This window comes from Oncorhynchus nerka, unplaced genomic scaffold (genome assembly GCF_034236695.1).
Source record: "Oncorhynchus nerka isolate Pitt River unplaced genomic scaffold, Oner_Uvic_2.0 unplaced_scaffold_1668, whole genome shotgun sequence".
Lineage (NCBI taxonomy): Eukaryota > Metazoa > Chordata > Actinopteri > Salmoniformes > Salmonidae > Oncorhynchus > Oncorhynchus nerka.
The window spans coordinates 19,667-35,000 of NW_027039650.1; the positions used below are offsets into that span (position 1 = coordinate 19,667).

General features: G+C 42.5%; 1 pseudogene; it reads left to right on the plus strand.

Moving 5' to 3' along the window:
• The window catches only part of LOC135568159 (transmembrane protein 8B-like), a 66,335-nt pseudogene that overhangs the window by 16,806 nt on the left and 34,195 nt on the right, over positions 1 to 15,334 (plus strand).

Below are 15,334 nucleotides of genomic sequence, written 5' to 3' on the forward strand. Positions count from 1 at the left end.
GTGTGTGTGTGTTAGGGTTTAATACCGGTGTGTGTGTGTTAGGGTTTAATACCGGTGTGTGTGTGTGTGTTAGGGTTTAATACCGGTGTGTGTGTTAGGGTTTAATACCGGTGTGTGTGTGTGTTAGGTTTAATACCGGTGTGTGTGTGTGTTAGGGTTTAATACCGGTGTGAGAGTGTGTGTGTGTTAGGGGTTAATACCGGTGTGTGTGTGTGTGTTAGGGTTTAATACCGGTGTGTGTGTTAGGGTTTAATACCGGTGTGTGTGTGTTAGGGTTTAATACCGGTGTGTGTGTGTGTGTGTTAGGGTTTAATACCGGTGTGTGTGTGTTAGGGTTTAATACCGGTGTGTGTGTGTTAGGGTTTAATACCGGTGTGTGTGTGTTAGGGTTTAATACCGGTGTGTGTGTGTGTTAGGTTTAATACCGGTGTGTGTGTGTGTGTGTTAGGGTTTAATACCGGTGTGTGTGTGTGTTAGGGTTTAATAGGTGTGAGTGTGTGTGTGTTAGGGTTTAATACCGTGTGTGTGTGTGTGTTAGGTTTAATACCGTGTGTGTGTGTTATTTAATAATGTGTGTGTGTTAGGGTTTAATACCGGTGTGAGAGTGTGTGTGTGTTAGGGTTTAATACCGGTGTGTGTGTGTGTGTGTGTGTGTGTTAGGGTTAGTGGTTTAATACCGTGTGTGTGTGTGTGTGTTAGGTTTAATACCGGTGTGTGTTAGGGTTTAATACCGGTGTGTGTGTGTGTGTTAGGGTTTAATACGGTGTGTGTGTGTGTTAGGGTTTAATACCGGTGTGAGAGTGTGTGTGTGTTAGGGTTTAATACCGGTGTGTGTGTGTTGGGGTTTAATACCGGTGTGTGTGTGTGTTAGGGTTTAATACCGGTGTGTGTGTGTGTGTTGGGGGTTTAATACCGATTGTGAGTGTGTGTGTGTTAGGGTTTAATACCGGTGTGTGTGTGTTAGGTTTTAATACCGTGTGTGTGTGTGTTAGGGTTTAATACCGGTGTGAGAGTGTGTGTGTGTTAGGGTTTAATACCGGTGCGTGTGTGTTAGGTTTAATACCGGTGTGTGTGTGTTAGGGTTTAATACCGGTGTGTGTGTGTTAGGGTTTAATACCGGTGTGTGTGTGTTAGGGGTTTAATACCGTGTGTGTGTGTGTCTTAGGGTTTAATACCGTGTGTGTGTGTTAGGGTTTAATACCGGTGTGTGTGTGTTAGGGTTTAATACCGGTGTGTGTGTGTTAGGGTTTAATACCGGTGTGTGTGTGTGTTAGGGTTTAATACCGGTGTGTGTGTGTGTTAGGGTTTAATACTGGTGTGTGTGTGTTAGGGTTTAATACCGGTGTGTGTGTGTTAGGGTTTAATACCGGTGTGTTAGGGTTTAATACCGGTGTGTGTGTGTTAGGGTTTAATACCGGTGTGTGTGTGTGTGTGTTAGGGTTTAATACCGGTGTGTGTGTGTTAGGTTTAATACCGGTGTGTTTGTGTGTTAGGGTTTAATACCGGTGTGTGTGTGTGTGTGTTAGGGTTTAATACCGTGTGTGTGTGTTAGGGTTTAATAATGGTGTGTGTGTGTTAGTGTTTAATACCGTGTGTGTTGTTAGGGTTTAATACCGGTGTGTGTGTGTGTGTTAGGGTTTAATACCGGTGTGTGTGTGTGTTAGGGTTTAATACCGGTGTGAGAGTGTGTGTGTGTTAGGGTTTAATACCGGTGTGTGTGTGTGTTAGGGTTTAATACCGGTGTGTGTGTGTGTTAGGGTTTAATACCGGTGTGTGTGTGTGTGTGTTAGGTTTAATACGGTGTGAGTGTGTGTGTGTTAGGGTTTAATACCGGTGTGTGTGTGTTAGGGTTTAATACCGGTGTGTGTGTGTGTGTTAGGGTTTAATACGGTGTGTGTGTGTGTGTGTTAGGGTTTAATACCGGTGTGTGTGTGTTAGGGTTTAATACCGGTGTGAGAGTGTGTGTGTGTTAGGTTTAATACCGGTGTGTGTGTGTGTTAGGGTTTAACGGTGTGTGTGTGTGTTAGGGTTTAATACCGGTGTGTGTGTGTTGGGGTTTAATACCGGTGGTGTGTGTGTGTTAGGGTTTAATACCGGTGTGTGTGTGTTAGGGTTTAATACCGGTGTGTGTGTGTGTTAGGGTTTAATACCGGTGTGTGTGTGTGTGTTAGGGTTTAATACCGGTGTGTGTGTGTGTTAGGGTTTTAATACTGTGTGTGTGTGTTAGGGTTTAATACCGGTGTGTGTGTGTGTTAGGGTGTGTGTTAGGTTTAATACCGGTGTGTGTGTGTTAGGGTTAATACCGTGTGTGTGTGTGTGTTAGGGTTTAATACCGGTGTGTGTGTTAGGTTTAATACCGGTGTGTGTGTGTTAGGGGTTTAATACCGGTGTGTGTGTTAGGTTTAATGTGTGTTAGGTTTAATACCGGTGTGTGTGTGTGTGTTTGTTAGGGTTTAATACCGGTGTGTGTGTGTTAGGGTTTAATACCGGGTGTGTGTGTGTTAGGGTTTAATACCGGTGTGTGTGTGTGTTAGGGTTTAATACCGTGTGTGTGTGTGTGTGTGTTAGGGTTTAATACCGATTGTGGTGTGTGTGTTAGGGTTTAATACCGGTGTGTGTGTGTGTTAGGGTTAATGTTAGGTGTGTGTGTGTTAGGTTTAATACCGGTGTGTGTGTGTGTTAGGGTTTAATACCGGTGTGTGTGTGTGTTAGGTTTAATACCGGTGTGTGTGTGTGTGTGTTAGGGTTTAATACCGTGTGTGTGTGTGTTGGGGTTTAATACCGGTGTGTGTGTGTGTTAGGGTTTAATACCGGTGTGTGTGTGTGTTAGGGTTTAATACCGGTGTGTGTGTGTTAGGGTTTAATACCGGTGTGTGTGTGTGTGTGTGTTAGGGTTTAATACCGGGTGTGTGTGTGTTAGGGTTTAATACCGGTGTGTGTGTGTTAGGGTTTAATACCGGTGTGTGTGTGTGTTAGGGTTTAATACCGGTGTGAGTGTGTGTGTGTTAGTGTTTAATACGGTGTGTGTGTTAGGGTTGTACGGTGGTGTGTGTGTTAGGGTTTAATACCGGTGTGTGTGTGTTAGGTTTAATACCGGTGTGTGTGTGTTAGGGGTTAATACCGGTGTGTGTGTGTGTTAGGGTTTAATACTGTGTGTGTGTTAGGTGTGTTAGGGTTTAATACGGTGTGTGTGTGTTAGGGTTTAATACCGGTGTGTGTGTGTGTGTTAGGGTTTAATCGGTGTGTGTGTGTTAGGGTTTAATACCGGTGTGTGTGTGTGTGTGTTAGGGTTTAATACCGGTGTGTGTGTTAGGGTTTAATACCGGTGTGTGTGTGTTAGGGTTTAATACCGGTGTGTGTGTGTTAGGTTTGTGTGTTTGTTAGGGTTTAATACCGGTGTGTGTGTTAGGGTTTTAATACCGTGTGTGTGTGTGTGTTAGGGTTTAATACCGGTGTGTGTGTGTGTGTGTTAGGTTTAATACCGGTGTGTGTGTGTGTGTTAGGGTTTAATACGGTGTGTGTGTGTTAGGGTTTAATACCGGTGTGTGTGTGTGTTAGGGTTTAATACCGGTGTGAGAGTGTGTGTGTGTTAGGGTTTAATACCGGTGTGTGTGTGTGTTAGGGTTTAATACCGGTGTGAGAGTGTGTGTGTGTTAGGGTTTAATACCGGTGTGTGTGTGTGTTAGGGTTTAATACCGGTGTGTGTGTGTTAGGGTTTAATACCGGTGTGTGTGTGTTAGGGTTTAATACCGGTGTGTGTGTGTGTGTGTTAGGGTTTAATACCGGTGTGTGTGTGTTAGGGTTTAATACCGGGGTGTGTGTGTGTGTTAGGGTTTAATACCGGTGTGTGTGTGTGTTAGGTTTAATACTGTGTGTGTGTGTGTTAGGGTTTAATACCGGTGTGTGTGTGTGTGTTAGGGTTTAATACCGGTGTTGGTGTGTGTGTGTTAGGGTTTAATACCGTGTGTGTGTGTGTGTGTTAGGGTTTAATACCGGTGTGTGTGTGTTAGGGTTTAATACGGTGTGTGTGTGTGTTGTTTGTTAGGGTTTAATACCGGTGTGTGTGTGTTAGGGTTTAATACCGGTGTGTGTGTGTTAGGGTTTAATACCGGTGTGTGTGTGTGTGTGTGTGTTAGGGTTTAATACCGGTGTGTGTGTGTTAGGGTTTAATACCGGTGTGTGTGTTAGGGTTTAATACCGGTGTGTGTGTGTGTTAGGGTTTAATACCGGTGTGTGTGTGTTAGGGTTTAATACCGGTGTGTGTGTGTGTTAGGGTTTAATACGGTGTGTGTGTGTGTTAGGGTTTAATACCGGTGTGTGTGTGTGTAGGGTTTTATACCGGTTTAATAGTGTGTGTGTGTTAGGGTTTAATACCGGTGTGTGTGTGTGTGTGTTAGGGTTTAATACCGGTGTGTGTGTGTTAGGGTTTAATACCGGTGTGTGTGTGTGTTAGGGTTTAATACCGGTGTGTGTGTGTGTGTTAGGGTTTAATACCGGTGTGTGTGTGTGTTAGGGTTTAATACCGGTGTGTGTGTGTTAGGGTTTAATACCGGTGTGAGAGTGTGTGTGTGTTAGGGTTTAATACCGGTGTGTGTGTGTGTGTTAGGGTTTAATACCGGTGTGTGTGTGTTAGGGGTTAATACCGGTGTGTGTGTGTTAGGGTTTAATACCGGTGTGTGTGTGTGTGTGTTAGGTTTAATGCCGGTGTGTGTGTGTGTTAGGGTTTAATACCGGTGTGTGTGTGTTAGGGTTTAATACCGGTGTGTGTGTGTGTTAGGGTTTAATATCGTGTGTGTGTGTGTTAGGGTTTAATACTGGTGTGTGTGTTAGGGTTTAATACCGGTGTGTGTGTGTGTTAGGTTTTAATACCGTGTGTGTTAGGGTTTAATACCGGTGTGTGTGTGTTGGGGTTTAATACCGGTGTGTGTGTGTGTGTGTTAGGGTTTAATACCGGTGTGTGTGTGTTAGGGTTTAATACCGGTGTGTGTGTGTGTGTTTTAGGGTTTAATACCGGGTGTGTGTGTGTTAGGGTTTAATACCGTGGTGTGTGTTAGGGTTTAATGTGTGTGTGTGTGTGTGTTAGGGTTTAATACCGGTGTGTGTGTGTTAGGGTTTAATACCGTGTGTGTGTGTGTTAGGGTTTAATACCGGTGTGTGTGTGTTAGGGTTTAATACCGGTGTGTGTGTGTGTTAGGGTTTAATGTGTGTTGTGTTAGGGTTTAATACCGGTGTGTGTGTGTTAGGGTTTAATACCGGTGTGTGTGTGTGTTAGGGTTTAATACGGTGTGTGTGTGTTAGGGTTTAATACCGGTGTGTGTGTGTTAGGGTTTAATACCGGTGTGTGTGTGTGTTAGGGTTTAATACCGGTGTGTGTGTGTTAGGGTTTAATACCGGTGTGTGTGTGTTAGGGTTTAATACCGGTGTGTGTGTGTGTGTTAGGGTTTAATACCGGTGTGTGTGTGTGTTAGGGTTTAATACCGGTGTGTGTGTGTGTTAGGTTGTTAGGGTTTGAGAGTGTGTGTGTGTTAGGGTTTAATACCGGTGTGTGTGTGTTAGGGTTTAATACCGTGTGTGTGTGTTAGGGTTTAATACCGGTGTGTGTGTGTGTTAGGGTTTAATACCGGTGTGAGAGTGTGTGTGTGTTAGGGTTTAATACCGGTGTGTGTGTGTTAGGGTTTAATACCGGTGTGTGTGTGTGTTAGGGTTTAATACCGGTGTGTGTGTGTGTTAGGGTTTAATACCGTGTGTGTGTGTGTGTTAGGGTTTAATACGGTGTGTGTGTGTTAGGGTTTAATACCGGTGTGTGTGTGTGTAGGGTTTAATACCGGTGTGTGTGTGTTAGGGTTTAATACCGGTGTGTGTGTGTGTTAGGGTTTAATACCGGTGTGTTACAGTTTAATACCGGTGTGTGTGTGTGTTAGGGTTTAATACCGGTGTGTGTGTGTTAGGGTTTAATACCGGTGTGTTAGGGTGTGTGTGTGTGTTAGGGTTTAATACCGTGTGTGTGTGTTAGGGTTTAAATGTGTGTGTGTGTTAGGGTTTAATACCGGTGTGTGTGTGTGTGTGTTAGGGTTTAATACCGGTGTGTGTGTGTTAGGGTTTAATACCGGTGTGTGTGTGTTAGGGTGTTTGTTAGGGTTTAATACCGTGTGTGTGTGTGTTAGGGTTTAATACCGGTGTGTGTGTGTGTTAGGGTTTAATACCGGTGGTGTGTGTGTGTTAGGGTTTAATGTGTGTGTGTGTTAGGGTTTTAACCGGTGTGTGTGTGTGTTAGGGTTTAATACCGGTGTGTGTGTGTGTGTTAGGGTTTAATACCGGTGTGTGTGTGTGTGTTAGGGTTTTAGGGTTTAATACCGTGTGTGTGTGTGTTAGGGTTTAATACCGTGTGTGTTGTAGGGTTTAATACCGGTGGTGTGTGTGTGTGTGTGTGTTAGGGTTTAATACGGTGTGTGTGTGTTAGGGTTTAATACCGGTGTGTGTGTGTTAGGGGGTGTGTGTGTTTAATGTGTGTGTGTGTGTGTTAGGGTTTAATACCGGTGTGTGTGTGTGTGTTAGGGTTTAATACCGGTGTGTGTGTGTGTTAGGGTTTAATACGTGTGTGTGTGTGTGTGTGTTAGGGTTTAATACCGGTGTGTGTGTGTGTTAGGGTTTAATACCGGTGTGTGTGTGTTAGGGTACGGTGTGTGTGTGTGTGTGTTAGGGTTTAATACCGGTGTGTGTGTGTTAGGGTTTAATACCGGTGTGTGTGTGTTAGGGTTTAATACCGGTGTGTGTGTGTGTATGTGGTGTGTGTGTTAGGTGTGTTAGGGTTTAATACCGGTGTGTGTGTGTGTTAGGGTTTAATACCGGTGTGTGTGTGTAGGGTTTGTGTGTGTGTTAGGGTTTAATACCGGTGTGTTAGGTGTTAGGGTTTAATACCGGTGTGTGTGTGTGTTAGGGTTTAATACCGGTGTGTGTGTGTTAGGGTTTAATACCGGTGTGTGTGTGTGTTAGGATTTAATACCGGTGTGTGTGTGTTAGGGTTAATAACCGGTGTGTGTGTGTGTGTGTTAGGGTTTAATACCGGTGTGTGTGTGTGTTAGGGTTTAATACCGGTGTGTGTGTGTTAGGGTTTAATACCGTGTGTGTGTGTGTGTTAGGGTTTAATACCGTGTGTGTGTGTGTTAGGGTTTATACCGGTGTGAGTGTGTGTGTTAGGGTTTAATACCGGTGTGTGTGTGTGTGTGTGTGTGTGTTAGGGTTTAATACCGTGTGTGTTAGGGTTTAATACCGGTGTGTGTGTGTGTGTGTGTTAGGGTTTAATACCGGTGGTGTGTTAGGGTTTAATACCGTGTGTGTGTGTGTGTTAGGGTTTAAACCGGTGTGTTAGGGTTTAACACCGGGTGTGTGTATTAGGGTTTAATACCGGTGTGTGTGTGTGTGTGTTAGGGTTTAATACCGGTGTGTGTGTGTGTTGGGGTTTAATACCGGTGTGTGTGTGTGTGTGTGTTGGGGTTTAATACCGGTGTGTGTGTGTTAGGGTTTAATACCGGTGTGTGTGTGTGTGTGTGTTGGGGTTTAATACCGGTGTGTGTGTGTTAGGGTTTAATACCGGTGTGTGTGTGTTAGGGTTTAATACCGGTGTGTGTGTGTGTTAGGGTTTAATACCGGTGTGAGAGTGTGTGTGTGTTAGGGTTTAATACCGGTGTGTGTGTTAGGGTTTAATACCGGTGTGTGTGTGTGTTAGGGTTTAATACCGGTGTGTGTGTGTTAGGGTTTAATACCGGTGTGTGTGTGTTAGGGGTTAATACCGGTGTGTGTGTGTGTTAGGGTTTAATACCGGTGTGTGTGTTAGGGTTTAATACCGGTGTGTGTGTGTTAGGGTTTAATACCGGTGTGTGTGTGTGTGTGTTAGTGGTTAATACCGGTGTGTGTGTGTTAGGGTTTAATACCGGTGTGTGTTTGTGTGTTAGGGTTTAATACCGGTGTGTGTGTGTGTGTGTGTTAGGGTTTAATACCGGGGTGTGTGTGTTAGGGTTTAATACCGGTGTGTGTGTGTGTTTTAATGTTTAATACCGGGGTGTGTGTGTTAGGGTTTAATACCAGTGTGTGTGTGTGTGTGTTAGGGTTTAATACCGGTGTGTGTGTGTGTGTGTTAGGGTTTAATACCGGTGTGTGTGTGTGTGTGTGTGTGTGTGTGTGTTAGGGTTTAATACCGGTGTGTGTGTGTTAGGGTTTAATACCGGTGTGTGTGTGTGTGTTAGGGTTTAATACCGGTGTGTGTGTGTTAGGGTTTAATACCGGTGTGTGTGTGTGTTAGGGTTTAATACCGGCCCAAAAACATAGCTGATATATGGCTGACTTGCTTAAACAAATGTGGTTTCTACTGATAATTGCGATGTACAAACTATGGCATAAGGGGACGACGAGCGGATTAGAGGCCATCCGAAATATCGATGAAGACATTATTGAGCGACGTAAGACGGACCGATATAACTATTTGTTCAGCACTTTTTGAATGTACAGCGACAGAATTCAGGAGAATCGTAGGATAAATAAAGGGGGCAGACAATGTATATATAATATATAATATATATAGATGTATATAATATATATAGATGTATATAATATGTATTATTATTATAATATATATAGATGTATATAATATATATAGATGTATATAATATGTATTATTATTATAATATATATAGATGTATATAATATATATAGATGTATATAATATATATAGATGTATATAATATATATAGATGTATATAATATATATAGATGTATATAATATATATAGATGTATATAATATATATAGATGTATATAATATATATAGATGTATATAATATGTATTATTATAATATATATAGATGTATATAATATGTATTATTATAATATATATAGATGTATATCATATGTATAGATGTATATAATATATATAGATGTATATAATATATATAGATGTATATAATATGTATTATTATTATAATATATATAGATGTATATAATATGTATTATTATTATAATATATATAGATGTATATAATATGTATTATTATAATATATATAGATGTATATAATATATATAGATGTATATAATATGTATTATTATAATATATATAGATGTATATAATATGTATTATTATTATAATATATATAGATGTATATAATATGTATTATTATTATAATATATATAGATGTATATAATATGTATAGATGTATATAATATATATAGATGTATATAATATATATAGATGTATATAATATATATAGATGTATATAATATGTATTATTATTATAATATATATAGATGTATATAATATGTATAGATGTATATAATATATATAGATGTATATAATATGTATTATTATTATAATATATATAGATGTATATAATATATATAGATGTATATAATATGTATTATTATTATAATATATATAGATGTATATAATATATATAGATGTATATAATATGTATTATTATTATAATATATATAGATGTATATAATATATATAGATGTATATAATATGTATTATTATTATAATATATATAGATGTATATAATATATATAGATGTATATAATATATATAGATGTATATAATATGTATAGATGTATATAATATATATAGATGTATATAATATATATAGATGTATATAATATGTATTATTATTATAATATATATAGATGTATATAATATGTATTATTATAATATATATAGATGTATATAATATATATAGATGTATATAATATGTATTATTATAATATATATAGATGTATATAATATATATAGATGTATATAATATATAGATGTATATAATATGTATTATTATTATAATATATATAGATGTATATAATATATATAGATGTATATAATATGTATTATTATTATAATATATATAGATGTATATAATATATATAGATGTATATAATATGTATTATTATAATATATATAGATGTATATAATATATATAGATGTATATAATATATATAGATGTATATAATATGTATTATTATTATAATATATATAGATGTATATAATATATATAGAGATGTATATAATATGTATTATTATTATAATATATATAGATGTATATAATATGTATAGATGTATATAATATATATAGATGTATATAATATATATTACAAATAACTGTTTGCTTGACAATCACGGTAATTGACCGTTAACCGTTAAATGGCCGTTAATTAACATAAACATAAATGTTTTACTATTTTCTACATTGTAGAATAATAGTGAAGACATCAAAACTATGAAATGACACATATGGAATCATGTAGTAACCAAAAAAGTGTTAAACAAATCAAAATATATTTTAGATTCTTCAAAGTAGCCATAATGACAGCTTTGCACACTCTTGGCATTCTCTCTACCAGCTTCATAAGGAATACTTTTCCAACAGTCTTGAAGGAGTTCCCACATATGCTGAGCACTTGGTGGCTGCTTTTCCTTCACTCTGCGATCCAACTCATCCCAAACCATCTCAATTGGGTTGAGGTCGGGTGATTGTGGAGGCCAGGTCATCTGATGCAGCACTCCATCACTCTCCTTCTTGGTCAAATAGCCCTTACACAGCCTGGAGGTGTGTTGGGTCATTGTCCTGTTGAAAAACAAATGATAGCCCCACTAATAGTCCCTCAAACCAGATGAGATGGCGTATCGCTGCAGAATGCTCTAGTAGCCATGTTGGTTAAGTGTGCCTTGAAATGTAAATATATCACTGACCGTGTCACCAGCAAAGCACCATCACACCTCCTCCTCAGTGCTTCACGGTGGGAACCACACACCATCACACCTCCTCCTCCTCAGTGCTTCAGGGTGGGAACCACACACCATCACACCTCCTCCTCCTCAGTGCTTCACGGTGGGAACCACACACCATCACACCTCCTCCTCCTCAGTGCTTCACGGTGGGAACCACACACCATCACACCACCTCCTCCATGCTTCACGGTGGGAACCACACACCATCACACCACCTCCTCCTCCTCAGTGCTTCACGGTGGGAACCACACACCATCACACCACCTCCTCCTCAGTGCTTCACGGTGGGAACCGCACACCATCACACCACCTCCTCCTCAGTGCTTCACGGTGGGAACCGCACACCATCACACCACCTCCTCCTCAGTGCTTCACGGTGGGAACCGCACACCATCACACCTCCTCCTCCTCAGTGCTTCACGGTGGGAACCGCACACCATCACACCTCCTCCTCCTCAGTGCTTCACGGTGGGAACCACACACCATCACACCACCTCCTCCTCCTCAATGCTTCACGGTGGGAACCACACACCATCACACCACCTCCTCCTCAGTGCTTCACGGTGGGAACCACACACCATCACACCTCCTCCTCCTCAGTGCTTCACGGTGGGAACCACACACCATCACACCTCCTCCTCCTCAGTGCTTCACGGTGGGAACCACACACCTCCTCCTCCATGCTTCACGGTGGGAACCACACATGTGGAGATCATCCGTTCACCTTCTCTGCGTCTCACAAAGACACAGCGGTTGGGACCAAAAATCTAAAAATTGGACTCGGAGCCAAACCTCCTGGCGTTGACAACTTAGAAGGAGGATGGAGTCCTGTCTGTCATCTTCATATACATGCAATGCTTTAGGACCATGTAAATATAATACATTGGAAGGTTGTGTGGGACTATGGTAGAAGAAGGAATCCATCTATCTTTTCAGACTGTTGGAGTAGTTGGTTCGTTAATAGATATCTCTCTCTCTCTCTCTCTGTCAGGGTGTTTGTTCCAGAGTTCGTGTCGTCTCTCTCGGTGTCTGTGAGTGGCTGTACCTGGGGGGAGGGACTTGTGAACGGAGACTGTTCATTGTCCCTCACGCTGGGCTCCTCCTCCCCCCAGGGGGAGCTTGTGAGGGTGAACTGTTCTCTGATTGGCTGCTCGGCCGTTCTCCTCGCTCCCCCATGGAATACTTGGATACGAGTCACCGTGGATAGTTACCATAGCAACCGAACCACAGCCTTCAGCATCTCAGTCAACTACACAGGTACGCACTACACACACACACACACACACACACCATATGTGAGGCGATGCGGTAACAGTGGTTGTACCATGTGTGTGTGTGTGTGTGTGTGTGTGTGTGTGTGTGTGTGTCAGTGGGTTGTAAGCCTCAGAGCGTGGGTATGTCTGGAGACGATTTCATTAACAGGCTCCATGGCAACAGCGGCACGACAACATCACCAGGCAACGGTTCTGTGGTCGCCGAGGCAGGTCGTCATAACAACGTGTCGTCGGAGTGTGTGTGGAGTGTCCCGGTGCTCCGTGAGGAACTAGACGTTCTGTCTGTCCGGTTCACTCCCATTAACGGACCTAATGTAACGGTCACACACACACACCCCACGCTCCTCACCTACCCCCTCAACACACAGTCTACTGGAGGGACCTTGAACCTGGAGATTACACTCAACACTGTGAGTAACACACACACACCCCACGCTCCTCACCTACCCCCTCAACACACAGTCTACTGGAGGGACCTTGAACCTGGAGATTACACTCAACACTGTGAGTAACACACACACACCCCACGCTCCTCACCTACCCCCTCAACACACAGTCTACTGGAGGGACCTTGAACCTGGAGATTACACTCAACACTGTGAGTAACACACACACACCCCACGCTCCTCACCTACCCCCTCAACACACAGTCTACTGGAGGGACCTTGAACCTGGAGATTACACTCAACACTGTGAGTAACACACACACACCCCACGCTCCTCACCTACCCCCTCAACACACAGTCTACTGGAGGGACCTTGAACCTGGAGATTACACTCAACTTGAACCTGGAATTACACTCAGCACTGTGTGAGTAACACACACACACCCCACGCTCCTCACCTACCCCCTCAACACACAGTCTACTGGAGGGACCTTGAACCTGGAGATTACACTCAACACTGTGAGTAACACACACACCCCACGCTCCTCACCTACCCCCTCAACACACAGTCTACTGGAGGGACCTTGAACCTGGAGATTACACTCAACACTGTGAGTAACACACACACACCCCACGCTCCTCACCTACCCCCTCAACACACAGTCTACTGGAGGGACCTTGAACCTGGAGATTACACTCAACACTGTGAGTAACACACACACACCCCACGCTCCTCACCTACCCCTCAACACACAGTCTACTGGAGGGACCTTGAACCTGGAGATTACACTCAACACTGTGAGTAACACACACACACCCCACGCTCCTCACCTACCCCTCAACACACAGTCTACTGGAGGGACCTTGAACCTGGAGATTACACTCAACACTGTGAGTAACACACACACACCCCACGCTCCTCACCTACCCCCTCAACACACAGTCTACTGGAGGGACCTTGAACCTGGAGATTACACTCAACACTGTGAGTAACACACACACACCCCACGCTCCTCACCTACCCCCTCAACACACAGTCTACTGGAGGGACCTTGAACCTGGTATACAGACACACACACACACACACACACACACAGACACACACACACACACACACACACACACACACACACACACACACACACACACACACGACGCAGTATAATTTTTCTGTTAACTGATGTAACGGGTGTGTGTGTGTGTGTGTGTGTGTGTGTGTGTGTATGTGTGTGTGTATATGTGTGTGTGTGTGTGTGTGTGTGTGTGTGTGTGTGTGTGTATTGTAGACTAATACAACGTTAGGAAACAGCAGTGTGATGGCCTGTCTCTCTTCCTGGGCTCCTGTCCTCGCACTCAACTACTCCCATCCCTGTCACACAGGTAGGACACACACACAGTACCAGTAGGACACACACACACCAGACATACAGTACCAGTAGGACACACACATACCAGACATACAGTACCAGTAGGACACACACACCAGACATACAGTACCAGTAGGACACACACACACCAGACATACAGTACCAGTAGGACACACACACATACCAGACATACAGTACCAGTAGGACACACACACACCAGACATACAGTACCAGTAGGACACATACATACCAGACATACAGTACCAGTAGGACACACACACACCAGACATACAGTACCAGTAGGACACATACATACCAGACATACAGTACCAGTAGGACACACACACACCAGACATACAGTACCAGTAGGACACATACATACCAGACATACAGTACCAGTAGGACACACACACACCAGACATACAGTACCAGTAGGACACACACACACCAGACATACAGTACCAGTAGGACACATACATACCAGACATACAGTACCAGTAGGACACACACACACCAGACATACAGTACCAGTAGGACACATACACACCAGACATACAGTACCAGTAGGACACACACACACCAGACATACAGAAGTACCAGTAGGACACATACACACACCAGACATACAGTACCAGTAGGACACACACACACACACACACCAGACATACAGTACCAGTAGGACACACACACACACCAGACATACAGTACCAGTAGGACACACACACACACACACACCAGACATACAGTACCAGTAGGACACACACACACCAGACATACAGTACCAGTAGGACACACACACACACCAGACATACAGTACCAGTAGGACACACACACACCAGACATACAGTACCAGTAGGACACACACACACACCAGACATACAGTACCAGTAGGACACACACACACCAGACATACAGTACCAGTAGGACACATACACACACCAGACATACAGTACCAGTAGGACACACACACACACACACACCAGACATACAGTACCAGTAGGACACACACACACACCAGACATACAGTACCAGTAGGACACACACACACACACACACCAGACATACAGTACCAGTAGGACACACACGTATATGTTGTGTGTGTAGGGTTAGATAGTGTTGTGTGTGTAGGGTTAGATAGTGTTGTGTGTGTAGGGTTAGATAGTGTTGTGTGTGTAGGGTTAGATAGTGTTGTGTGTGTAGGGTTAGATAGTGTTGTGTGTGTAGGGTTAGATAGTGTTGTGTGTGTGTAGGGTTAGATAGTGTGTGTAGGGTTAGATAGTGTTGTGTGTGTAGGGTTAGATAGTGTTGTGTGTGTAGGGTTAGATAGTGTTGTGTGTGTAGGGTTAGATAGTGTTGTGTGTGTAGGGTTAGATAGTGTTGTGTGTGTAGGGTTAGATAGTGTGTTGTTGTGTGTAGGGTTAGATAGTGTTGTGTGTGTAGGGTAGTTTGTGTGTAGGGTTATAGTGTTGTGTGTGTAGGGTTAGATAGTGTTGTTGTGTGTGTAGGGTTAGATAGTGATTGTGTGTGTAGGGTTAGATAG